Raw genomic sequence first — 26,412 nt, 5'->3', positions numbered from 1 at the left:
GAATCTACAAATGAAAAAGTACACAGCTCTTCTGAGTGTCCAAGTGTGGGATAAGTTGTCTCCAGGAACTCAGCATGGTGGGAGGAAGGAGGATCAAGGTGTGGAATATGCGTTCCAGACTCACGGCTACTGAGACTTGACAGTGTGGAAGACAGGGTGGTGGTGGTGGTGGCAAAGTGACTGGAAGCATTATCTGCTATCCAACCAACAACCTTTTGACACTGCTCTGTGTTCAGTAGTGGTGTTCTGCAGTCCCCTAGTAATTGGGACAGGAAGGTTGAGCAACAAGATGTGGGTGTTTGTTGTGGCACAATTTCAGCTTGCCCACGGTCACGTCCTTGGCCTCTGCATGCACCATCACCATCATGTCCACTTCCCCATCCCTTGCCACGCACCTTGCCCATTTTTAATGGAGGACAATATTTTCCACGTTCACGATAAACGGCTGATTTTGGAACGTAGTTATATGTTATACATCTGACAGAAAACCACAATTTTAAATAGCAGGCCTGTAATTTACTAATATTATTCTACACAAAGACCTAGTGTGAATAGCTTGACCGACACACTGCAATAGAATGGAAATGGAAGAAATATCTGATTTTGGAATAGTCTTATAGGTGATATGTCTGACAGAGAACCACAGTTTTAAATAGCAAGCCTGTAATTTGCTAATACTATTCTTCACAGACACCTAGTGTGAATAGCTTGATCGACACACTGCAATGGAATGAAAATGGAAGAAATGTCTGTTTTTGGAACAGTCTTATAGATGATATGTCTGACAGAAAACCACGGCTTTAAAGAGCAGGCCTGTAATTTACTAATACTATTCTTCACAGACACCTAGTGTGAATAGATTGACCGACACACTGCAACAGAATGGTAAAGGAGGCCAATATTTTCCACATTTAGTTTAAATTTCTGGATTTTTATCACTGAAATATGGAACAGATCTGGCTTTATTCTGCAGTGAGAACAAGCAAATGGAGCAGAAAAATGGTGTACTCTGGACTGCTTTTTAAGCAAATAACCAGGATTAAGATAAAAAAAAAATTGCCCTGGCCCCTGATATCTGGGGCTATGTCTACAGATATCTGTAATTATTACAGCAGCAGCAGACAGGATGTTCAATGGACCCTCTTGTGCTGTATTATACACTGCAGTCTGCCACATACACTGCCTACTTGCCTAGCACTGATTATATGCAGCTGGATTAGTCCTCAGAAGGACTGTTAGTACAGATGGATATAGATATATGTTGTGGAATACTTATACTAACTATAAAGAAGCAAATCTCTGCCTGATGCAGGAGCACCTCTCCCTACTCTGCCTGTTTCCAGTGTAGACTGTGACGAGCATTGCGGCGCCAGGTCTTATATAGACCTGATGATGCTGTGTGGCCAGCCAGTCACTGTAATGCCCACAACCAACATGGCTACAGCATTACAGTGCGTGGCAGGCAATCCCTGCATGTTCATTGGCTCTCTAAAGAGCGCCAAACATGCACGGAGGGGACCCGAGTTCCCACCGAGAAACCCGGAAATACTCGCCGAGCTTGTCGAGCACAGTGATGCTCGGGCGGGTACTGAGCAGTGGCGAGCACATTCGCTTATCACTAATTAATAGGCAAAGGGATCATGTTTGTTCTCTGACAATGCAATTATGGGGCATTAATGAATTGCAATGGCAACCAGAACATAACGACACAGCTTATGGGTGAAACAACATCCTGCATCCAAAACTCCACCCACTCATCATGATGTCCAATGTCTAAAATTCAAATTATGGTGTAGTAAACTGCAGCACTACTGGTATATGGTGCTCAAGTAGGGTCCAAAACCAGTCAACAGCAAACAAAAACTTGGCATTCAGAGATTGAAATTATATATATTTTTTAATTTTTATTGCAGTCCATAAAGGGTTCAAACGTTTCGGTCTACAAGATCTTCCTCAGTGTACTGCAGCATAGAAAAAAACAATCATCACAAATATTAGCAAGACATTCAATAGAAGTGAATGTAGCAAAAATGCAATAAAATTAAGTCATGATATTATACAGCTCATATTCTAGGCAGAGGTTTTCTCATCTATTATTGTACGTATGACATAACCATTAAATAACAGAAATAAAAAAATGCCCATGTGACAACCTACCAGACTGCTCAAAGCCAAGGATTCAAGAGTGGAAAAGAATATAAAGCCCGCATTAGTGGAATCTGTAGAAGATAAGGCAGAATTAGACAGCTAGCCCCAGGAGTAAAGCCACAGTGAGATGGACCCTTATAGGAGACATACCCCGGGAGTGAGGCAGTGCTGCATGGAGCGTGGAATGCAGTGTCCACTGTTAGTTCAGGATGATGCTAAGTTGCAGGTGCTGGGAGTAGCTATAAGCGACCTGAGGGCAGGATTCGTTGCCTGAGAGCGGCCAATAGGATGGATTATCGCGATGCGTGTCACCGGAAGTAGCGTGTCTCCTGTTCCGGTGTGGATAGATCTGGGGCTCGGAGGGTGTGGTGGTTGTAGAGACGTGCGTTCCATGCAGTGGAAGTGCATGTCATCGGGCAAAGGTTGCGTTCCACCAGCTAGAGCTGTGCGTTTCACAGAGCAGAAGTGTGAGTTCCAGGATCGGAGCTCTGCGTTCCAGTGTGATACTGTGGGTGGGGCACAAAGAGGCCACAAGGAGGAATCTGAGGATTAAACTAGAAGATGAGGTCGAATGGCAGGAGGCAGGTGGGCGAGGAAGGACCAAGTGAAAGAGAAAAGAGAGACATTCTGAAATATAAAGAACATAGGATTAATAATTATTTCTTAAACTTGATCAAGTAATTCTTAAAATATAAATCTAGTGTTCATCAGATAGAACGATCAACTGAGATGAGAAAATTATAAATTTAAAATTAATTGCAATCTCCATAAGTGGTAAACTCCCTAAAGGGAAATATTATTACAGAAAGACAAACAGAACATAATCCCTGTTGAGCCCCTTGGGAGCAAGGGTTTGGAGCTCAAAAACCCTAAAACGCTAAAAAGCTTGTTTAGTTTTCAGGAATGTAGTGCCAATGTCAATGTGAACCAGTGAATCTTTTAAATTTGGTACCCGTTTAAAACTGGGGAGAAATGATTGCTGGAATTCTGGAATTTGTGGGTAAGCGGACTGCAGGATACTCCAGTGTTTGCGGATCGTTTTGTGAAGAAGATGAGCAAACGGATGATATGTATGTACAAATAGAACCTTGGGTTTTGGATGGGTTGATGGGGTGGGTTCTACAGATCTTTGTAGAATATCAGGGAGATAACCTCTCTCTTCAAATTTATGGCACATCTGCTGTAGTCTCACTAGTTACAATCTTTTTTGGGATTTCAGTATTGACCGTTTAATTGGTGAGGTATGACTACTCTCAAAATGTAACAGACCATTCCGGTCCGTAGGTTTAGCGTATAGGTCCATGAACAAATGTCCCTCGCAATCTTTTATGACCATAGTGTCCAAAAAACTGATTCAATGTGGGTCCTCGGTCATAGTGAAACCAAGGTCAGCCCAAGATGAATTTAAAACAGAAAATAATTCCTCAAGTGAATCTTGTGTGCCCCCCATATGCAAAAAATATCATCAATGAATAGCTTCCAAATAATGGAATGCGTTTGAAATAAGGGATTGGGGTAGACCACCTATGTCTTAAAGGTGGCCATATAGCAATTCGCATACGGGGGGCCACATTGGAGCCCATCGCAGTGCCCTTAATCTGTAAGAAATAGGTATCCTGAAATAAAAAAAATTGCATTCGAGTGTAATTACATACGAGTGTAAGGTGTTCAATGCACAGTTCTATGACAAGTGGGTCTGTCTATGATTCAACTAGTAGATGATGGATGGCTTGAATACTCTGGGAATGTGGAATAGAGGTGTACAAACTGTTAACGTCAAATGAGACTAGGATAGCATCCGGTGGAATGCTTTTCAGATCGGTAATGAACTTAAGAAATGCTCCTGTGTCCAGTAGAAATGAGGGACTTTGAGGAAAAATTCAAATTATGTCTACCTTGGTCATTGTTACAAGCTTTATCTCTGTGACATTAGTCAGTTGCAGAATGTTATCTCATCCTAATAAATGACCGGTCAGTAGATTACTGACAGATCATATTGATAATACTTTGAGTTACTGGTTAAATTAAAGCTTTATGGATGAGATCAATAATATAAAAAGTCCCTTATTGGGGGTAAGAAAAAAATAAAGAAAAAAATTAACGAGTCACCGCACATTCAAACAGAAGGATATCGAGCATCAAGAATCTTCATAAAATCGTTATCTTTATTAGGTACGTATAAAAACCATATACATAAAGTCACAACCCCATTGGGGGTGTTCAATGGCACCATACGTTTAAGTAACGTTTGAGAATAAACTGTGTTTTTACATGAGGAATAATATTGTTTCTGGCTATTATATGTCTTGTATCCTTCATTTTCACCAGTTTTACTGTAAGAAAGCTTTATCTTCCATACACAGCACATAGAGATGAAATCATGTTCTTCTTTCTTTTATTAGCAGACAAAAGAACAGCAACAGTAATATGGGTGAAATTATGCAGCAGTACTGAGTTTTGTAGATGTAAATCCAGATCTGGGGTGAGATACAACACTTGTTAGACTCTACGCCTCACTCCAATTCTTCCTTCCCATAGAATTTATTAGGAGGCGTCACCTTACAACTCACTGTGCTGCCAGTTCATCTTGCCTTGAGCAAGACAGAGGTAAACTGTTTTTTCAGAGTGAATGGTAAGTTTACGTGGCAGGGGGGATAAAAAAGTGGCTGATAAGAGAGGAAAAAATCGGATTTCTCTGATAAGATACATTGTAAAGATTCTTATATTTGCCTCTAACAATTGATTTATGCAAAGTTTGTTGAACAGTTCCCATTTAAATTTAGTAAAGTTTATAAAAAAGTTGTCACAGTCAATGGAAAACATATTACTATTTTTTTTCATTATTGAGCTTAGATACAGTTTACCTTGCTAAAAGAAGACCATGGGCCCGATTTATCAAGACAGGCATTGTTCATGCTGGTCTAGATGAGGGGCATGCTAAAGTCAGAGGTGCATGCCTCTTAAACCAAGGGTATCTGAAAAATGGTGTGTGCTTCACCACAAATCTTACTCCAGTTAAAGACGACCCAATCTTTCCCTAGCTCCACCCATTTTTGTAGAGCTGGGCAAAACTGGAGTGAACAGCCAAAAGTCGCAAAAAATTAGTGAAACTCCACATTGTGCAAAAAAAATGAATGTGACTTTAAAAAGGGATTTACAACAGAATGCTGGCATAATTGCTTTGATAAATTAGAACCTAAGTCTCCTGCAGATTCCCTATGAGTTTCTCTCCCTGGTAAAACTTAAGTCTTATAGCAATAGGTGTGACAGCATTGTTTAAAAACCCCAAAAAGCTGTTTCTCTGTATATTGGCTCAAACACAAGTGTCCATTCAAATATAACCCCACCACCCCACATGCCCTTATTACATAAGTGAAGTCTAGTGAGTGTAGGTGTAGCTAGGGCTTCATCCCAAGAGTAAGGCAAGACACATCTGAGTGGGCCCCTAACCTAAGTAACCATGTTTACAACTACGGTGGTGCACCCTAATCATAGTGGGTATAGGGGAACTTCAGCAAATGACCATAAGGTTACTGAAAAAGAATGACTATACAAAAACAATGACCAATAAAACAACCATACATTGACTGTATAGTGGCAGATACCAGTTCTGCAAAATATGTTAAGAGGTTAAAGTACAGTCAAAGGGGTTTTCCCACGAACGAAAGTTCATTTGAATCAATAGATCTTGGAATAATAATAACTTCCACATCTGGATGTGTTTAAATAAAATGTTCCTGTGCTGAGATAATCTTATAAATGTGTCCCTGCTGTGTACTGTGTAATGGCTGTGTCTGACCGTGTACAGAACATGGTCTGATCATACCACATCTCCTGGGCATAGGAGTAAGCAAAAGAGTATACAGACATTACAGAAGGGGTCACAGCTGGTTCTTTTGTGAGGTAAAACATTTCCCTGCCTGTTTTTAAAGAACGAATAATTTGTGATCCCATGCTGTCCTGTCTATACACTCTTTTGCTTCCTCCCCTGCCCAGGAGATGTGGTATGATCAGACAGTGTTCCGCACACGGTCAGACACAGCCATTACACAGTACACAGCAGGGGCACATTTATAAGATTATCTCAGCACAGGAAAATTTTATTTAATCACATCCAAATGTGGGAGTTATTATTATTCCAATATCTATTGATTAAAATGAACTTTTGTTCGTGGGAAAACGCGTAACATAAAGGTGAGGTTATCTCTGATGGGGTCATTCAATTTTCCCACCCATACCATCTGATCCAAACTGTCATGATGACTTTTTCCCACCACAATTAATCTGCAGAATTTACAGCAAAGACACATGCTGTAAGACTTCTCACATTTTCAGCACCATTACCAGCTATTCTCAATTAGTACAAACTTTCCATCCTGCTGATACCAGAAAAACGCTGAGCCTGCTGCTGCCGTATCTGTCCTTTCTACTGCACCTGCTGTGTGGAATGGTGACAGTACTCCTTTTAGAGTATCACATAGTATTAATGGGCATTGACATAGTAAGACATCCCCTTTGTGGCCTTTAGATTGGAAAATTGCCCCATAGAAAATATTAATGCCCACATTTTGCAACTTGAAAAGTAATAATGCCACCTGTGTTCTCCTTTGACAGATATAATATCCTGAGTTCCCCTAATGTAATAATACCACTTAAAAGGCTTAATAGTTATTCAGAAGAGGAGGTGACAGAGTCCAGCTTTCAAACAACTGAAATGGATCCTTAGACTAAAAAATTAAGAGATTTAATGTAAAATAACAAAATTAATGAAATTATATAGGATCGCTGCTTGCCTTCTCTTCTATCTCTCCCTACTAATCCTGAGGCAGAATTTTTTCCTTAATATATCTTCCTTAAAGGGTGGCCTGAAATACAACTTCATTTTCATCCTAAATCTCTATTTAATACCATAATCTAAACTATTTTCTAATATACTTGAATTAAAAATGTCTTATCCTCCCCTAACTACACAATCTAACTGCTTTTTTTTACATCTTCCTTTTAATGATGCTTTGATTGAGAATTCCAGGGCATGTCGCAGCCCCTGCCTCTCCATGAAATGAAGCATCATCAGTTTGGTTTCAGGAGCAGGTCTAGTTCCCGTTTGCTGTGCACTGTGCAATGAGCACAAAGGCAATGAACTTTCTCGCCTGCTCAGTTCAGTAGAATCGAGCTAGCACCAGAGCACACTGTCTTTGTGCACATTGTGCAGGGACTAGCCCAGTCCCTGAAAAGAGCGTCACTGATGACACTTCTTTCAGGGAGGGGCTGGGGCTGCACTACAACATCCACTCCCTGATGATGCTTCGTTTGAGTACCCAGCATGCACTGGGATTCTCATGCAAAGCGTCATCAAAAAGTAAGTTGTTAACACAAAAAAGCAGTTTGTTACGCACACGCCTGGACTGACTGGTGTGAGCATGGTTAGTGATCCCACTGGACCATGAACCGAGGAGTGCCTGGAGGGGCGTGACTAAGTATCAACTCGGTCTGACCAAGGTCGCACGACGGCTCAATCGACTTCAGGGAGGAACCGAGCAGTGGGACCAGGTGCTTCTCCAGGTCAGACCCCGGTCACAGCTGTTGACCCACACCGGGGAATGCAGTAACAGGCAAGTTAGGCTGGCATACTGACAGGTGGGTACTGGCAGGCACGGCTGGTATGCAGACAGATGGGTACTGGCAGGCACGGCTGGTATAGAGACAGGTGGGTACTGGCAGGTAGCAAAGCAGGCAGGATAGGGACCAGTACAGACTGGGATACAGGGACAGACCCGCAAGTGCGGCAGACAAGCAGAGCAGAGCAAAACCCACAGGTGCGGTAGACAAGCAGAGCAGAGCAAAACCCGCAGATGCGGTAGACAAGCAGATCAGAGCAAAATCCGCAGGTGCGGTAGACAAGCAGAGCAGAGCAAAACCCTCAGGTGCGGTAGGCAAGCAGAGCAGAGCAAAACCCGCAGGTGCGGTAGACAAGCAGAGCAGAGCAAAACCCGCAGGTGTGGTAGACAAGCAGAGCAGAGCAAAACCCGCAGGTGCGGTAGACAAGCAAAGCAGAGCAAAACCCCCAAGTGCGGTAGACAAGCAAAGCAGAGCAAAACCTGCAGGTGCGGCAGACAAGCAGAGCAGAGCAAAAACCGCAGGTGCGGTAGACAAGCAAAGCAGAGCAAAACCCGCAGGTGTGGTAGACAAGCAGAGCAGAGCAAAACCCGCAGGTGCGGTAGACAAGCAAAGCAGAGCAAAACCCCCAAGTGCGGTAGACAAGCAAAGCAGAGCAAAACCCGCAGGTGCGGCAGACAAGCAGAGCAGAGCAAAAACCGCAGGTGCGGTAGACAAGCAAAGCAGAGCAAAACCCGCAGGTGCGGTAGGCAAGCAGAGCAGAGCAAAACCCGCAGGTGCGGTAGACAAGCAGAGCAGAGCAAAACCCGCAGGTGTGGTAGACAAGCAGAGCAGAGCAAAACCCGCAGGTGCGGTAGACAAGCAAAGCAGAGCAAAACCCGCAAGTGCGGTAGACAAGCAAAGCAGAGCAAAACCCGCAAGTGCGGTAGACAAGCAAAGCAGAGCAAAACCCGCAGGTGCAGCAGACAAGCAGAGCAGAGCAAAAACCGCAGGTGCGGTAGACAAGCAAAGCAGAGCAAAACCCGCAGGTGCGGTAGACAAGCAGAGCAGAGCAAAACCCGCAGGTGCGGTAGACAAGCAGAGTAGAGCAAAACCCGCAAGTGCGGTAGACAAGCAAAGCAGAGCAAAACCCGCAGGTGCGGTAGACAAGCAGAGCAGAGCAAAACCCGCAGGTGCGGTAGACAAGCAAAGCAGAGCGAAACTCGCAAGTGCGGTAGACAAGCAGAGAAGAGAAAAAACCCACAGGTGCGGTAGACAAGCACAGCAGAGCAAAACCCGCAGGTGCAGTAGACAAGCAGAGCAGAGCAAAACCCGCAGGTGCGGTAGACAAGCAGAGCAGAGCAAAACCCGCAGGTGCGGTAGACAAGCAGAGCAGAGCAAAACCCGCAAGTGCGGTAGACAAGCAAAGCAGAGTAAAACACGCAAGTGCGGTAGAGAAGCAGAGCAGAGAAAAAACCCACAGGTGCGGTAGACAAGCACAGCAGAGCAAAACCCGCAGGTGCAGTAGAAAAGCAGAGCAGAGCAAAACCCGCAGGTGCGGTAGACAAGCAGAGCAGAGCAAAACCCGCAGCTGCGGTAGACAAGCAGAGCAGAGCAAAACCCGCAGGTGCGGTAGACACTGCATGAAAAGGGAAGATACGAACATAGAGACAAACAAGTAACGGGCTAGGACACTGTTCAGACAGGAACTGAACCAGGAACAAGATACAGGAACGAGCCTGGAAACTCAGCTCCCACGGTGGCGGAAACACACTAGAAGTCACAGATACAGGTAACGGGCCTGGGTATACAGTCCCCAGGGTGGCGGAACAGACTAGAACTCACAGATATAGGTAACAGGCCTGGGTACTCAGCCCCCAGGGTGGTGGAAACAGACAAGATACAGGACAGGACCTGGCAACTCAGTTGTACTGAACACACTGAAAGAAAGTGTTGCTCAGGCACCTCCTACTGGGTGGAGGGGGTTTAAGTATCCAGTGACTCAAAACAATAGGCTGGGGACGCATTAGGAGTGTGCACACAGTAACTATAAGAATCAGACAATAACCGCGCTGCTGCCCTAAGCAATCAGACAAGAGACATGCACACAGCAGATACTGGAGCAAAGTGTGCAGCCAGGACTGATAGGTAAGATGGTGGTCTTGCATGGTGGGAGGTGGTAAGCCATGCCAGCACGCCACCAGGGATGTTACACAGTTAGATAGCGTAGTTAGGGAAGGATAGGGAATTTTTAATTCTAGTATGTTAGAAAATGGTTTAGATTATGGCATTAAATAGATTGGGATTTAGGATGAAAATTAAGTTGTATTTCGGACCACCCCTTTAATAGTTTTTAACCCCTTGTTTTTACTGTCACAGATCACTGATATACTTATATTTTTGTAAATGATGGCTTACCCAAGCCATATAATGATCTATAACAATTACTGCTGAGGATTTTTTGGTATGTTTCATATTTTTTTGTGTTTGCGGTAATCTATGTTGGAGTTCAACCCCTTATCTGCTATATTTAATAAAGATGTTATCACAAAGTGTTTTTATGTTTATATGTCTTGATAGGTTTCAACACTACAGAGGTAGTTTCATGTATGGTCCGTTCCCTCTGCTCAGCCAGCTACTATGGCACAACTAGGTATAGCCATTTACAGTTTGGAAAGGTTATATGGTCCGGGATGACCATAATAAACTATGACTATACCTGGTTGTGCCATAGTAGCTGGCTGAGCAGAGGAAACGGACCATACATGAATTTTACTCTTTACTCTTGGGACTTTTCTCAAGGGAAGGGAAAGCATCCTAGGGGTTTATAGTGAACATTGTTGGTATGTAAGATAAGTGTAGGGTGTAAAAGGCAACCTTCTGCTGACTTGTATAAATGAGCCACTCACATACTGTAGTCTTCGCTGGGCATAGTCCTGACATTTATTAAAGAAAAGCCAAAAAGCGGTAACAGAAAACAGCCGGTATGCTCAGTCTACAGGTATAAATTCCAGCAATAAAGAGAGCAATCACAAAACACATTTAAACTACAAATTTTGTTTAACCCTTTTGGGTGCTTAGTTTCAAGCTGAACCATGCAATATACTTCACATTGAAAACTTTTTTTATTGTCTGACATCAGATCTTGAACATTTCTAACTTTACTTCATCTAAATCTACCAACGAAGTTCATTGATATTATGTCAGCTGACAAAATATTTTGCGACAGATGTATCTCTGAGTTTCTGTTTTCTATCAGGTGTAGCTACTAGTGATGAGTGAGCATGCTCGTTACTCGAGATTTACGAGCATGCTCGGGTGTTTTCCAAGTATCTTCAGCGTGCTCGGGTGTTATGTTTGAGTCACGCCGTGCGCATGATTTACGGCTGTTTGATAGCTTTAATACATGTGAGGGATGCATGTTTCTTAAGCACTCCTCACATGTATTAAAGCTGTCAAACAGTCATGCGCACAGAGTGACTAAAACATAATGCCCAAGCACGCTAAAGAAAGGGTCAACAGAACATACTCGCTCATCACTAGTAACTACGTTTCGCATCTCACCACTATTCACATCAGATGGTTTATTAGATCTAATTGTGGATTTGTGTTGATTTGATCGAATTTTGAAAGATCTACAGTAGAAGTCTGAACACAGGGACATTTCAATAAATGTATACAATTTTTAGTGTCATATATAAAGAAATCAGCAACTGCAATTTTCCTCCTCTTTGTAGGATGGTTTACAACGTCTCCATTTATAACAGAATTACAATGCTGGAAATTCAGGAGAGCAAAAGTGCCTCTCTGTTTTCTGAATAAAATGGTTTGACAGGATATTCTCTTAGGTTTAGACTCCCCTCTACAATATCGTAGATGTATGTGACAGATTACTATAATTATAATAAAGATTATGGCTATTTAATCTATTATCTAACTACTGTTAACCATTTAAATGCTGCTGTTAATCTTTGACAGCGGTGTTTAAATTGAATGCACGCCAATGCTCATACGCACCAGCTCCCATCAGCCCCATGTGACACAACGTCACAGGGCATAAATGGATTACCGTGGCAGCAATTCTGTCTGTCAGTAATTTTTGGACAAGCTGTCCAGATAAAATGAAAAGTCAAGTTGGTAACCCTGGGCAGCCAGGGACCTCTCTCTTGATATTCCTGTGAGGTTTAATTGCAGACTTAGCTCCATAGGTGACCGTGATTTACATAATGTACCGCAATACAATTGTAGGTTCAAGTCTCTTAAGGGGACTACATAAAAAAGTAAACATAAAGTTTTAAAAAATATTAAAATATATAAAAATTTAAATCACCTCTATTTTCCTCCATTAAAATAAAGAAATAAAAAAAAATAAACATATTTGTAATTGCAACATACATAATAATAAGGGCTCATGCAGACGACCGTATTATCAGTCCAAGCGTGATCCAGCAAAACATCAGATCGCACTTGCACCAATATAATTCTATGGGGCCGTGCACGTATCCAATTTTTTCGAGGACCAAGCCGGTCTGAGGAAAAATTTGATGCATTCCTGCGTTTGATCCGATATTTGAATTGCACTCGGCCATGCAAGTCAATGAGTCTGTGGAAAACCTCGGATTACACTGGGATGACATCTGAGTGCGGTTCCATTTTCCATTTTCCATCTCCTCATCTAAGAATCGGATCACAATGTGGTCACACTCTGAACAAACTCTGACCAGAGTTTGATCAGAGTGTGATTTGTATAATTGACCCGAATCCCTCGGATGAGATAATATATGTTCGTGTGACCCTAGCCTTAGTGTGAGCTATCAAAATATATAATTAATTAAGCCGATCAGTAAATGAAATAATGAGAAAAAAAAACAAAACTGCAGAATTGTGTTTTTTTTTGGTCATCTCACCTCCCTAAATAAAGTGTAATAAAATAGATGAAAACATTATATGTACCTCAAATTGGCATTAATATAAAATGTCAGCTTGCCACATAAAAACAAACCCTCATACAGCCCATTCGATTTAAAAATCAAAATGTTAAGGGCCTTGGAAACAAAACAAATTGCAATTTTTTTCCCAATTTCACCAATAGAGAAAAAAAATCCATAACACTAGTAATTTTCTTCCTCCCTTCATAAGTATTCTCTGCACAGCATCACATTGGGCCACCCTGCTCGGCAGAGTCTTTAACCACAGCTGGTCTCGTTCACTTAAATATGGGCAATACTGCACTTCTCTGCACAGCAGGTGACGCGGGCACCAGAGATCAAACCACACTGTAAAAAGAATTGATGGAATATCACAGAAATATATCATCATTTTGTAAGATGGAAAATACCCATTTTAGAAGCTAGTACTATAGTTAAAATAGATATTGACTACTTAAACTTTTCAGGGAGATTAACATGTGACTTTGTACATTGCTATTCAGCAATATGAGCCATTTCATCACAAATATATCAACAGTTCACTCACATTTCTTTTGTAAGAAAAGGGCCGCAGTCCAGGAAAATGCATCTGCATGTCAGGAAAAACTAATGACCAAAGAAAACAGGAAATCTGATTAAATAGTCTGGCTTAGCTCAGGAAGCCTAGACTGCATGCAAAAGCTTTAATAAGGGAGGGAACAAATATATCAACAGCTGTGGCCATGCATACCCAATTCCTGCGATTTGCATACAGTTAGGTCCAGAAATATTTGGACAGTGACCAAATGTTTGTGATTTGGGCTCTGAATGTCACTATTTTTTATTTAAAATGAAACAACTGAGATGCAATTGAAGTGTAGACTTTCAAGTTAAATTAAAGGGGTTGAATAATAAAATCCTGTGAAATGTTTAGGAATTGCAACCATTTTTCTACAAAGCCTCCTTATTACAGGGGCTTAAAAGTAATTGGACTAATTAACTTTACAATAAATAAAATGTAAAGATGAGCAAACTTGAACTATAAAGTTCAGGGTTCATACGGGACACCTGGTGTCTGGTGCTAAACTCCGAACACAGACTTCTCCCTGAAGTTCGTTGTACTGTTCAGGTTCGGATGCCAATAATGTTTGTTGAAAAGATGCAGCGCAGCCAATCAATAACTTTTAGGCTGTGGGCATTTCCAGAGCAATCATCGCCATGCCAATTATTGGTATGATTGTGATTTGGCCAGCGCACCATGTGACCCGGCCTGTATAACTGCCGGATCACGGGTTGCGCTGCCATTCTATTCTCAGCCTGGTGCAGAGTGTCCTCACAGCCTGGTGCAGAGTGCCGTAACAGCCTGGTGCAGACTGCCCTAACAGTGTGGTGTAGTCTGCCCTAACAGCCTGGTGCACATTGTCCTAACAACCTGGTGCTCAGTGCTCTCACAGCCTGGTGCACAATGCCCTCACAGCCTGGTGCACAGTTCCCTAACAGCCTGGTGAATATTGCCCTATCAGCTTGGTGTAGAGTGCCCTAACAGCCTGGTACACATTGCCCTAACAGTCTGGTGCACATTGCCCTAACAGCCTGGTGTAGAGTGACCTAACAGCCTAGTGCAGAGTACCATAATACTGTAATAATCTGCTGGGCACTTTCTCTTCTCTACTGTGCACTTTTTTGGGGTGCAAAAAGTGCGGAGAGCATCAAATAGGGGACATGGAGATGGTGCTGCTGGCGATGTAGCTGCTGCAGGGAGAGGACGTGGTCATTTTGTGCCTACTAAGCGCTCAAATGAAACACCTTCCTCTCGTGCATGCAGATGACAGAACTTTCGGCGTAATTTCTCAGGCCCGAGTACCACTGGACAAATAGTGAGGCCAGAACAAGTTGAGGTGGTTTTAGATTGGATGGCTGAGAGTGCCTACAGTTCTTTCGCATTGTCTTCCACCCAGTCCACTGCTGAAAGTGTAGAGTTGGCAACTGCAGACCATGGGCATCTGTCTTCCACCTCCTTTGCAAATCAGTCATGTAGTCAGAGACCCAAGTCATGCAGCAGTCACTTCTGCTTTTTGATAATTCAGCTGGCTGTGGTTGAGTGGGCTATCCACCTGGCCCTGCTCCACAAGTGGAAGAGATTGAGTGCACTGATGCCCAACCACTTGTTCAGTTTGAGGATGAGCACGTGGGAGGGCTAATGCACATGGTCAGTGAACCATGCAGCACACCTCTGATGATGATGATGATGATGAAAACACAGGTGCCCACTGCTGCCTCTTTCTGCAGTGTGTTGATCGGCAAGGAGTGCATGGGCGAGGAGTGGGTGGAAGATTATGTGGGAGATGATGTCTTAGACACCACATGGAGTGAAGGCCATCCGTGTGATGTGCGAAGTTTGGAGGAAGAGGAGGTGGTCACGCTATCCAACTGCATAGCAAGAGAGGGAGCAGGGTGCAAAAACACATCGGCCTGCCCTTAGCCAGTACATCAGCTGCTACTGTCCACCAAGGCCGATGAACTGAGCACACCAACGCCAGCTCAAAGGAGCTCACTGACGTGGTATTTCTTCAGGCAATGTGCTAATGACAAGAGACGGGTGGTTTGCATGCTGTACCATCAGAGCCTGAAGCGAGGCATAAATATTCTGAACATGAGCACCACCTATATAACGAGGCATCTGAATTCAAATCACGAGCTGCAGTGGAGTACACACCTGAAAAACCAGGAAAGATCTGAGGCTCCTCCTGCTCCCTATTCTGCTGCGGTCTCGGCCTCTTCCTTCCTCTCCCAATTAAGTGAGCCTCCTGGCTCACCCCAAAGAGAGGATGTGACAGCATCACCACCAGCAGTGTCACCGAGCATCTCCACACCATCTCATCCAAGTGTTGAGCTGTCCATCCTCCAAACAGTGGAGAGAAAGAGAAAGTATCTCTCCCTAACTGCCCACTGGGTAAATGATGTGGTGGCTGGGCCTGAGGCGAAAGGCGTTCCTACCACCACCAACGATTGCTGGACGTTTCTCTCTCCAGGTTGCCTCCTCCTCCTACTCCACTTCCTCCACCACCTCCTCCAGTCAGCGTAAGACCTGCTCCACCAACCAACCAGCACAGCCAGGGATAAACGACAGCAGGCTGTTCTGAAACTCATCTGTTTGTAGAAAAATCCCACACCGAACATGAGCTGTGGACGGGGATGAAACAACAGACACATAAGCAGTTGGTGCCGCTGATCCGCAAGCCCGGCCTGGTGGAATGCGATAACAGGCGAAATCTCGTAACAGCTCTGGGCCTAGCCAGTTTGACGCACATCCCTTGCCTGGTGCATGTGCTGAATTTGGTGGTGCAGAGCTTTTTTAAAAATTACCCCGATATGTCAGAGCACCCGAACTGTGGAAACCAGCCAAGCCTTCCTAGAGCTGGATAATACATTTAAAAAGCTTCCCTTAGCTGGTGTCCACAGTTCGGGACCTAGTCCTTTGTCTGTCCTTATTCACACTGAGGTCAACTTTGACACATGGTAAGGTTTATAATATTGGACAGAGTAGGACTATCCCGAATGGGTTCACCTTGTCGTGGTGGGATAGCTTTTATACTATTTTTGATCAAAAACAGTGTTACTAAGAACCCTATTTTATTTAAATGCACTTTTGCTTTTTATTTATTTATAGCAGGGTTTATGTTCATTTTGCTTCTGGTAGGTTTTTTCTGTGCCTGTGCAATGCTCGCCGAGTTGCCCTTATTGTTACCAGTGCTGATTACCCTGCCGGATCCCTGCTACAAGGATAATGTATCATCGTTACTTCCATCACTGGAGCGGGATCAGAATATGTGGGAATACAAATTCACACTGGTAGACGCATTACTAACGGCGTTCCAACCTAACAGCGGGGGCTCAGTGGAAGAACAAGGTAAGTCGCCAATGCAGCTGGGGCACTGGCACCACCTCAGAAGGGAGGGTTAGTATGGCCGAAATGTGGAAACTTTCCTCAGCATCCACCATCTGATAGGGTCCTTATTAGCAGGAGGCAGCGTTTCAACAACATGGTGGAAGAGTATGTGCCCACACATCTCCACGTACTGAGTGATGGGTCTGCCCCAATTAACTTCTTGGTCTCCAAATTGGATATGTGTCACCCTGGCCTGGATGCCACAAATGTTTAATAAAGCTGTGTTTGAGAGCAAGGGGGAGGTTCCCTAGTTAGGGACCATTAGCATGCAGCACCTCCTGTCCCAGGCCAGTAGGGGGAGCAGACTGCCCCTATAAAAGCTGGAACTGGGGGCAGGGTTAGAGAGAGCTGGACGACCTGTCTCTGAAGTGAGAGGCATCCCAGAGAAGGGAGAGTCAGTTCAGCTGTAGCTGAAGAGGTCGTGTGGCAGTAGAGGAGCCACGAGCCAGGGACGGAAGGCGAGGTGAGCCTGTCCTGGCTGAGAGAGAAACTGTTCTACCGGACTTTGGTGTCCGAGGCTGTTAGGATTCCAAGTCCTACAGCAAATAACCAGACCACAGGGGATTGTATGTCCCTTGGCCTAAGAAGCCCGGAGGTTCCGCCACAGCAGAAGGGACCAGCAGAGCTGCACCAGGCCAAGAGTAGAAAGGGACCCAAGTTGCAAGCCATATGGGCGAGAAGACACGGCAAGCTCAGGAACGTGGGCTATTACTCCACGAGGAGGGAAATAGCCAGGAAGAGCGCAGAGAGCACGGTAGGCCTACACCCACACGCTGACCAGAAGGGCTTCCCACTTGTTCTCAGGCATCCAGGCCCCCTCCTAGCCGGTACTGTTTTTTGGTCATTTCACCTGTTCAAATAAAGACCCTGAACTGTTTAAGAGGCCTCCGTTTCCTGGCTATTGCGGTCAGAATCATCCCCTCCATCACCTATCTATACTGCCCTGGGGCCACACTCCTCCCGTGGGGAGTTATATTATTCAGTGCTGCACACTTACATCTGCCCCAGCGGTCTGCACTGCAGCGGCGGTTATACCTGACCTCAATCCACGGGTGGTGTAGTCGGAACTTACCCTATATATATATCAAAAAACTGTTCCCCTTTAAGCCTGACACCCTGAGCATGGGACCGGGTCGCCACTACTACTCCCCATCCGCATCCAGAGGCCCGGCCCTGAGTACCCCACGGCCCAGGGGGCGAGTCAGCTTTCTGGCGTAGTCGGCAGGATTGTGACCAACCCGCCACAAACGGGTATTGCGTGCCTGGAAAAGACTTCATACTTACCTGAAAAAGAGGTTTCCCAACATCTTCAGCCGTTTCCCGCCATCCTCAGCCGTGTTCCCGCCATCGGATGCCATCTTCAGGATGCCGCGCGGGAAGAAGAGGGGCGTGGACGTCCAAACCACGTGAGACCCAAAGCCCCGCCCTACGCACCGACACTGCGCAAGGTCCTGGAAGGAGTGAGAGCGACGCTTACGTCACCAGGACGGGACGCAAGGTCCTCGCCTGGAGCAGCACCAGCGGAGCCGCGGCCTACGGAAGAGGATCAACGGAAGGTAGGCCACGCTTAACTAGGGGGGAGGAAGATGACGGACGCGGAGGGACCCTCTACCACCAGTGTGGTTGCAGCAGCGGTGATGCCGTTCTCTATGCCCTACATCCCCGGAGCAGCCTGGCTGCCCCAATACTCAGGGGAATCCCATACGTTGACTGACTTTAAGGAAAGACTACACAGTCTATTTAAAGTTTATCCCCTGTCAGAGGAACAGAAGGTGAGCATCCTGACGGGGCAGCTCACCGGTGCAGCCCAGCGGGAAGTGTAATCATGGTCAGATGAGGAGAAAAGGACTGTAAGGGACATTCTGACCCAGCTGCGGAGTACCTTTGATACCCGTACCTCAGCAGAAATAAAAATGCGGTTCTATGGCTGTAAGCAGCGAGCCCAGGATAGTATTAGAGACTATGCCTTGAACCTGCAAGAAGCCTTGAGAGCTATCAAACACGCTGACCCTAGCAGCGTGCAGGATACAGATAAGCTACTAACAGAACAGTTTATAGAAGGTCTGCTGTCTAGCGCCCACAGAACCCAGCTGCGCCTCATGTTCTTTCAAAACCCTCGTCTAACCTTTGCCCAATTCAAGGACAGGGCCATAAGGGTGCTCCGTGAACCTGCACCAAGTGGCGCTATAAACCCCCGGCGCCCTGCTCTCACCTACCACCAGGAGGCGGCACCCTCTTCTATGGACTCTGTGGGGGCCGATGCACAGGCCCTGAGCCAAGCCCCGTCGAAAGATCTGCACCACCAAGTCCAGGAGCAGACCAAGAGCGTCGCGGCATTGACCAGGACCATCCAGGCATTACAAGTGGACCCGTCAAGACCCATCAAGTTGGCTTCAAGTCCGGAGGATGTCCCGTGGCGTCGACAGATGAGGACCCCGTCATTCAGAGGGAGGCCCACAGACCACTACGCAGAGGATGGACAGCCCATTTGCCGTTGATGCAGCCAGCCCGGACACATTTCCAGGTACTGTAATTTAAACGGGTCCAACCTGGGGCAGAGGGCCAACCCCCAGGCATAAGATCACCAGGCCCTTACAATTGGCGTAATAAGTACGTCGAGGGGCGCCCGGTTTTACCCGTGGTGCTGGACGGTATCCCCATGAGTGCCTTGCTGGATACCGGGTCGCAAGTAACTACTATCCCTTATGTACTTTTTAAGCAGTATTGGACTGATGCTGATATAACACGGTATCCAGACAATGACTTGAGCATCATCGCCAGTAATGGCTTGCCCGTGCCGCAGATGGGGTTCAAAGAGATGACCATTAAGATTGGTAAAGTTGAACTGTCGGCACAGGGGGTGATTATTGTGGACATTGACCGTCGTGAAAGTCACCCTAAAATAACTGTGGGTACTAACGTGATTGAAAATTGTCTTTCAGAGATAATTGTAATTTTAAAGCAGGTGGCGGTGAATGCTAGTTCCAGCCAACAGAGAGTCCTCAACAAAGAGATAAAGGCTCTGATGAGACGGCAGCAGGTAGAACTGTCTGGTGGTGAGATCGGTAGATGAGTGACCCATTCCCCATTTCCATGCCTCCCAAAAGTGAAATGATGATCTGGTGTCGGACTGCAATCGGGTTGAGAGGCAGAGACTACCAAGCCATGGTAGAACCCGTGTACTCAGATAGCAGGCCCACCATTTTGACAGCCCGAGGGGTGGTTGATGTCGGTCATGGGAGGGTGCCCGTTCGCATTCTCAACATTGGGGAGAGGGAGGTACACTTACCCAGGTACTCTACACTTGCCAAACTGTTTGCTGTTGAACACAAAGCTATCAGGGCCGTGGAACCTTCGCCTTCATCTCCACAGGCAGAGGGTAATAGCTCCCTGAAACAAAAGGAGGACTGGTGCCAGAAACTCCACGTGGGTGCTGACTCCACTCCCCTGCATCAAAAACAAGGAGTCTACCGGGTGGTTCAGGAGTACAAGAGGATTTTTAGTAAGCACCCGCTAGACTTCGGCCGAGTAAAGGGAATAGAACACCATATCCCCACGGGAAGCCACCCACCAATAAAAGAGAGGCACAGACCTGTACCCCCCGCACATTATCAGAATGCAAAGGGCATGCTGAGAGAAATGAAAGAAGCTGGGGTCATTAGAGATAGCTGTAGCCCCTGGGCAGCCCCCTTGGTTCTGGTAAAAATGAAAGACGGTACCATGAGAATGTGCGTGGACTATAGACAAATCAACCGTATCACCCATAAAGACGCGTATCCGTTACCTAGGATAGAGGAGTCCTTGGCAGCCCTAAAATCAGCTAACTTCTTCTCTACTTTGGACCTTACTAGCGGGTACTGGCAGGTTCCTGTGGCAGAGGCTGACAAGGAGAAGACCGCCTTCACCACCCCAATGGGATTGAGCGAATTCAACTGTATGCCCTTCGGGCTCTGCAACGCACCAGGGACCTTCCAGAGGCTGATGGAATGCTGTCTAGGGCACCGAAACTTCGAAACGGTCCTACTTTACCTGGACGACGTGATCGTCTATTCGAAGACCTACGAGGACCATCTAAAATACCTGGCAGAGGTGTTCGAAGCCCTGGCAGGCTATGGCCTGAAGGTGAAACCATCAAAGTGTCACCTGTTGAAACCGAAGGTCTAGTACCTAGGGCACGTGGTGAGTGCAGAAGGAGTAGCCCCCGACCCTGACAAGGTCACAGTAATCAAGAGCTGGCCAAGCCCCTCAAACATCAAATAAGTGAGGCAGTTCCTCGTGTTGGTAGGCTACTACCGAAGGTTCATCCCCGGGTTCACTAAGATGGCAGCTCGAATGCAGGACCTCCTGATAGGTCAATCCAAATCCAGAAGTCAAAAGCCACCCTTCAAGTGGGACAAGCCGGAAGAGGAGTCCTTCCGCCAGTTGAAGATGGCCCTCACGGGGGATGAGATCCTGGCCTACCCCAATTATGGCCAGCCTTTTATCCTCCACACAGACACCAGTAATGTGGGGCTGGGAGCCGTACTGTCACAAAACCAACAGGGCAGAGAAAGGTTGATCGCGTATGCCAGTCGGAAGCTGAGGCCCACTGAAAGAAACCCGGAGAATTACAGCTCCTTCAAGCTGGAATTCTTGGCAGTGGTGTGGGCCGTCACAGAATGGTTTAAGCATTACCTGGCCTCCGCAAAGTTCACTGTGTACACGGACAACAACCCGTTGACACACCTGGACAATGCAAGACTAGGTGCCTTAGAGCAGCGGTGGATGGCGCGACTCTCGAATTATGACTTCACGATCAAGTACCAGGCAGGCAGAACCAATGCCAACGCTGACGCCCTATCAAGAATGCCTCACTTACCTGACGGAGGCGATGACCCAGAAGAGCTGGTGGAGGTAGAACTCCCTGCGTTTCACCGGTATGGAGCCACTTAGTACTCCCACCGCGTGAAGGAGGAAGACTTAACAACCATCATGATCAATCCCCTACCTCACCACAGCTGGGCCGAGACTCAAGATAGTGACCCTGCAATCCGCATGGTGAAAGACCTGCTGACCTGGGAAGACGCCCGTCTAGATCCGGATGCTCCAGAGGAAGCCAAGCAGCTATGGAAAGAGAAGAGCAGGCTGTTCCTCTATGAAGGTAAGCTGTGCAGGAGACTCATCAACCACCGGATGCATGAGCTGACCTGGCAAGTCGTGGTCCCAAGGCGAGATGCAGCTATGATCCTGGAGGCTTACCACGACAGAGCGGGGCACTTCGGCTGGAAGAAACTGGAGTTCCTGCTAAGAGGACGGTTCTTCTGGATCAGCATGAGAGGGGCTGTAGAGAAGTGGTGCAGAAACTGTGGCCCTTGTAATCTAAGGAGGAAGGACCGCACCAGCCAGAAGACACCCTTGAGGCCCATCGTCACCAAGCAGCCTCTTGAGCTGGTAGCTCTGGACCACGTCAAATTGGCTCCAAGCCGGTCAGGATACGTTTATGCCCTGACAATCATGGACCACTATTCCCGATTTCTAGTGGTGGTCCCTGTAAAAGACTGGACAGCTCAAACGGCGGCCAGAGCCTTCCAGCAATACTTCTGCCGCCCACACGGGTATCCGGAACAGGTCCTGACAGACCAGGGTCCAGAGTTCGAGGCTGAAATCTTCCAAGAGTTCTGCAACCTCTATGGCTGTAAGAAGATTCGGACAACGCCTTACCACCCAGAAACCAATGGGATGTGTGAGAAAATGAACAATATAGTCATTGATCTCCTGAAGATGTTGCCCCTGGAGGAACACAGCCTGTGGCCAGAAAAACTGCCGTACCTGATAGACTTATACAACCATATCCCGGTGAATGCTACAAACTGCACACCGGCTTACCTGATGCGAGCCAGACCAGGTAAGCTGCCCATAGATCTGGAGATGGGAGTCCTAACACCCAAGGACACCTCCCCAGATGCGGACTGGGATACGGAAAGGCGACTGCAGTACAAGAAGGTACAGGAGAGTGTGGAGAAGAGCCTGGCCCAGGTGAGAGAAAGGCAAGAGAGACTCTTCAACCAACACGCCCCTGCTGGTCCCCTAGAACCTGGTGAGCAGGTCCTGAAGCGAAAGAGAAGGCTACACAAGCTGGACGACCAGTGGGAAAGTGAACCCTACACAGTACTGCAGTCTGATCACGACAACCCGAAGGTGTGCGTGATCACCAAGGATGGAGGAGAAACCACTAGTACTGTCTCCAGAGACCACCTAAAAAGGTGCCCCGAGCAACTACAAAGTGCAGAAGAGGATCAAAGTGACCTTGAACCCGCAGAGGACAAGGAAGAGATGATCAGCACAGTTCTTGGGAAGTTCCCTCAGTCCTGGACTCGAATAAATGATTCCATAGTGGTACCCGTCCTACATTTCCTGCAACCAATTCAGCAACAACCTACACTAGAGCAGGAAGGGGAAGAAAAACAAGCAGCCCCAGAGGCAGAAGAGCCTGTACCAGCAACCCAGGAGAGTCAACCCTCTGCTGACAGTGAGCCTGCCATGCCTGCGGTAAGCCAAAGGACCCGCAGACAGCTGCCTGCCCTGCCTGTAAATCTAGCCAGTGACTGCACCCCGAGCGATAGTGAGAAAAGCCAGGTTAGACCACCACCAGACAGTGGGTTGCGTAGGTCAACCTGCAGCGCTAAGGGGCAAATATCAGCTCGCTGGAGAGTGTAGGGTGTGATAGCAAATGTAAATAACCTGCAAAATGTTGAGTTGTTTAAAATGTAATTGCATGACCAGTAACTACGTGTTTTCTCAGTTTCTTTCAGTTAATACATGGACTAACAGGTTATGAACTGTGAGCAACCGAGACTTTCCTGTAAATACGTTTGGAGCTTAACCAACGGAAGGAACAAGGACTGTCAAAGACTTCGGGCCATGGCAGACCCCCCACCTGGTTAAAGCTCCCCGTTGTTGCTGGTGAAATGGACACCCGGTCACAGACCACACTGTGACCTTAAGAACTCAACCTGTGCGTCGTTTGCTTTTACTTGCCTAATAATGTTTTTATGGTCATGCATATTGTTATGCACACGCCCGGGCTGAGCGGCGTGTGCGTGTGATTGTAGTGATTCCACTGGACCATGAACCGGAGAGTGCCTGGAGGGGCGTGACTAAGTATCTGGCCGATCCGACCAAGATGGCACGACGGCATACGACGCCAGTGCACCAGGGAGAAACCGGGCAGAGGGACCAGGTGCTACTCCAGGTCAAACTCCGGACACGGGGGTTGACCCACACAGGGATTACTGGATCAGGCTGGTTAGGCTGGCGCACAGACTGGAGGGTATAGGCAGGCACGACTGGTATGCAGGCAGGCGGGTAAAGGCAAGCGCAGCTAGAGTGCAGACAGGGAGGCACTAGCAGGTAGGAACACAGGCGGGATAGGACCCAGTACACACTGGGACTCAGGAACAATACAGGTAGAGGGGTACAGGCAAGCACAGCTAGAGTGCAGACAGGGAGGCACTAGCAGGTAGGAACACAGGCGGGATAGGACCCAGTACACACTGGGACTCAGGAACAGGCAGGTTAGGCTGGCACAGACTGGTGGATATAAGCAAACACGGCAGGTATGCAGATGGGTGGATACAGGCGAGTATGCAGGCAGGGAGGTACTGGCCGAAAGGACGGGCTGGAGCACAGAAAGGTTAAGACCCAGTACAGACTGGGTCACAGAACCGCAGATGCGGTAGACAACCACAGCAGAGAGGGAACGCCCGAAGCGGTGGGCAAGAACAGAGCAGGACAGGGCTGCAGGAGCAGCGAGCACAAGCAGGGCAGGACAGGACTGCCGGAGCAGCGGGCAGAAGCAGGGCAGGACAGGACTGCCAGAGCAGCGGACAGAAGCAGGGCAGGACAGGACTGCCGGAGCAGCGGGCAGAAGCAGGGCAGGACAGGACTGCCGGAGCAGCGGGCAGAAGCAGGACAGGACTGCCGGAGCAGCGGGCAGAAGCAGGGCAGGACAGGACTGCCGGAGCAGCGGGCAGAAGCAGGGCAGGACAGGACTGCCGGAGCAGCGGGCAGAAGCAGGGCAGGACTGCCGGAGCAGCGGGCAGAAGCAGGGCAGGACAGGACTGCCGGAGCAGCGGGCAGAAGCAGGGCAGGACAGGACTGCCGGAGCAGCGGGCAGAAGCAGGGCAGGACAGGACTGCCGGAGCAGCGAGCAAAGGAGTAAGAGCAGGCTAGGCTGAGTAGGGGGGACAGGGCTCTGTTCACACGGAACAGACAGGAAGGGAAAGGCAGAGCCAGACACCCACAGGGTACTTGCAGTGAAGTAGCGAGTGGACCACAAACTCACAAACGGGAGTACAGAGACAACAAGCAGGAGTTAGGTACGAGTTCAGACTCTGCAGAAAAAGGAAGGGAACGGACATAGAGGCAAAACAGGTAAAGGATAGGAGAGAGTTCAGACTGGAACTGAGTGAACGGAGGAGACCGACACTGCAGCGGGATACAGGAGCGGGTCTGGGAATACGGCCCCCAGAGAGGCAGGACGAACAGGCAAGGAGCGTGTTCAGACAGGACAGACAAGATACAGAAGCGGGTCTAGGAAATCAGCCCCTAGAAGGCGAGAGGAACAGGCTAGGAGCGTGTTCAGACAGGTCAGACAAGATACAGGAACAGGTCTAGGTAATCGGCCCCTAGAAGGCAGGAGGAACAGGCTAGGAGCGTGTTCAGACAGGTCAGACAAGATACAGGAACAGGTCTAGGTAATCGGCCCCTAGAAGGCAGGAGGAACAGGCTAGGAGCGTGTTCAGACAGGCCTGGAAATACAGCCTCCAGGATAGGCAAAAAAGAGAACACAGAACGGGACCTGGCACCTTCAGAGTGCAAGCACACACTGAAAGAAACACTATGCTCAGGCAGGGATAGATGGGCGCAGCTGAGCTATATACCAGGTGACAGACAGCAATAGGCTGAGGACGCACAAGAGGTGTGACCCACAGCAGGTACAAAAAGCAGGAAGTGATCGGGCGCCGCCCTTAAGCAGCAGAAACAGACACAAACAGACAGCATGGAGGGAAGCCAGAGAGACATTCTGGACAGGAGATCAAGTGCACGCTCTTGCACAGTGGGAGATGGACCACTATGCAAGGACGCCGCCAGGTATGTTACACATATTACTCTTGTTTTAAGCTTAGTCCCGGAGTACTAAGTTTTACTAGGGGGGAAAGTGTCACCCTGGCCTGGATGCCACAAATGTTTAATAAAGCTGTGTCTGAGAGCAAGAGGGAGGTTCCCTAGTTAGGGATCATTAGCATGCAGCACCTCCTGTCCCAGTCCAGTAGGGGGAGCAGGCTGCCCCTATAAAAGCTGGAACTGGGGGCAGGGTTAGATAGAGCTGGACGACCTGTCTCTGAAGTGAGAGGCGTCCCAGAGAAGGGAGAGTCAGTTCAGCTGTAGCTGAAGAGGTCGTGTGGCAGTAGAGGAGCCACGAGCCAGGGACGGAAGGCGAGGTGAGCCTGTCCTGGCTGAGAGAGAAACTGTTCTACCGGACTTTGGTGTCCGAGGCTGTTAGAATTCCAAGTCCTACAGCAAATAACCAGACCACAGGAGATTGTATGTCCCTTGGCCTAAGAAGCCTGGATGTTCCGCCACAGCAGAAGGGACCAGCAGAGCTGCACCAGGCCAAGAGTAGAAAGGGACCCAAGTTGCAAGCCATACGGGCGAGAAGACACGGCAAGCTCAGGAACGTGGGCTATTACACCACGAGGAGGGAAATAGCCAGGAAGAGTGCAGAGAGCACGGTAGGCCTACACCCACACCCTGACCAGAAGGGCTTCCCAC

General features: G+C 47.4%; 1 long non-coding RNA gene across 1 annotated transcript in view; it reads right to left on the bottom strand.

Annotated features, from left to right (window-relative positions):
• Positions 1-2,317: 2,317 nt before the first annotated feature.
• LOC141167447 (uncharacterized) overlaps positions 2,318-26,412 on the bottom strand; it is a 210,271-nt gene continuing 186,176 nt past the window's right edge. The window contains exon 3 of the long non-coding RNA XR_012251421.1: positions 2,318-2,775. This is a non-coding gene — a long non-coding RNA (uncharacterized lncRNA). The remainder of the gene's footprint in view (positions 2,776-26,412) is intronic.

This window comes from Phyllobates terribilis, unplaced genomic scaffold, assembly GCF_046119375.1.
Source record: "Phyllobates terribilis strain yellow unplaced genomic scaffold, ASM4611937v1 Scaffold_1__5_contigs__length_1240528914, whole genome shotgun sequence".
NCBI lineage: Eukaryota > Metazoa > Chordata > Amphibia > Anura > Dendrobatidae > Phyllobates > Phyllobates terribilis.
Note: the sequence above shows the minus strand (reverse complement) of the source record. Positions and strands in the feature narration are given on the sequence as shown.